General features: G+C 35.1%; 1 protein-coding gene across 6 annotated transcripts in view; it reads right to left on the bottom strand.

Annotated features, from left to right (window-relative positions):
- Window positions 1-1,202, bottom strand: part of LOC106882868 (sodium/hydrogen exchanger 2) — a 118,216-nt gene that overhangs the window by 40,325 nt on the left and 76,689 nt on the right. For 2 of the 6 annotated variants that reach the window (XM_014934948.2, XM_052974915.1), the window contains exon 1: window positions 344-988. The exons of the other annotated variants lie outside the window; for them this stretch is intronic. The gene's annotated coding sequence lies outside the window, so the exon portion shown is untranslated. Of the gene's footprint in view, window positions 1-343; window positions 989-1,202 lie in introns of those variants that run through there. 6 annotated transcript variants of the gene reach the window in all.

Genomic DNA, 1,202 nt, shown 5'->3' on the forward strand with positions numbered 1-1,202 from the left:
TATATATATATGTATATTTATATATATATATATATATGTATATATATATTCATACATACATATATATGCATACATACATACACACACACACACACACACACACATATATATATATATATATATATGTATGTATATATACATGCATATATATATATATGTATGTATATATACATGCATATATATATATATGTATGGATATATATATTTCATACATAACTACATATATGTGTGTGCATATGTGTGCATATGTGTGTGCATATGTGTGCGCATATATAAATATGTGTGTGTGTGTGTGTGTGTGTGTGTATGTACAGATAAATAAGTAAATAAAAATTGAACTTACCAAAGTTGTTTTAGTTTAGCACCAACCAAAATGAATACAACTGATAATATACGACTACGACAAAGTAGACGGAAGAAACGGGGAAGCCCAGCAAATATATTAATCAGTTTGTTAATTAATAAATAATAACTATAATAAGAATCATGAGTAAACGAGGAGCAACAGCAAAGAAGCTCTTAAAAGTTGTTGCAAGAAAACTAACTGATCTAGCGAACACCTGCTTCGCTTCCGTTGCTTATGATATATTCTACTCTGATGGCCAGCTTGAAAGGTGAGCGTGGTGTTTACACCTGTCTTGGGAACTTAATAAGAAATGCTACCTTGTGTTTGGACAAACATGCAAAAAACGTCATATGTGTTGCTTTAGTGTTTGACATTTTTACAGAGGCGTGACCAAGCGTGTGTTTTGATATGTTCGCTTGTCAACCTATGTGTCTGTGTTTGTTTGTGCGTTCGTGTGTATGTGTGTGTGTGTGTGTGATCGCGCGCGCGCGCAAGCGTGTGTGTGTGTGTGTTGTATTCTTTTCATTTGATTGTGATGTTTGTTATTCTTTTCTTTTGTCTTTGAAAGGTATCCGTGTGTATTTACCGACGTTATGCGTGTGAATCTCTCTTTCTTTCTCTCCCTTCCCCTCTCTCCTTCTCTCTCTCTCTCACACACACACACACACACACACACACACACACACACACACACACACACACACACTTTCTCACACTTTCTCTCTCTTTACTTTCTCTCATCCTTTCCTTTCTTATTTTACCGTCTATTTATCTCTCTTCATTCCATCTCTCTTCATTCCATCTCTCTTCATTCCATCTCTCTTCATTCCATCTCTCTCTCTCTCTCTCTCTCTCT

Source organism: Octopus bimaculoides, chromosome 19 (genome assembly GCF_001194135.2).
Source record: "Octopus bimaculoides isolate UCB-OBI-ISO-001 chromosome 19, ASM119413v2, whole genome shotgun sequence".
NCBI lineage: Eukaryota > Metazoa > Mollusca > Cephalopoda > Octopoda > Octopodidae > Octopus > Octopus bimaculoides.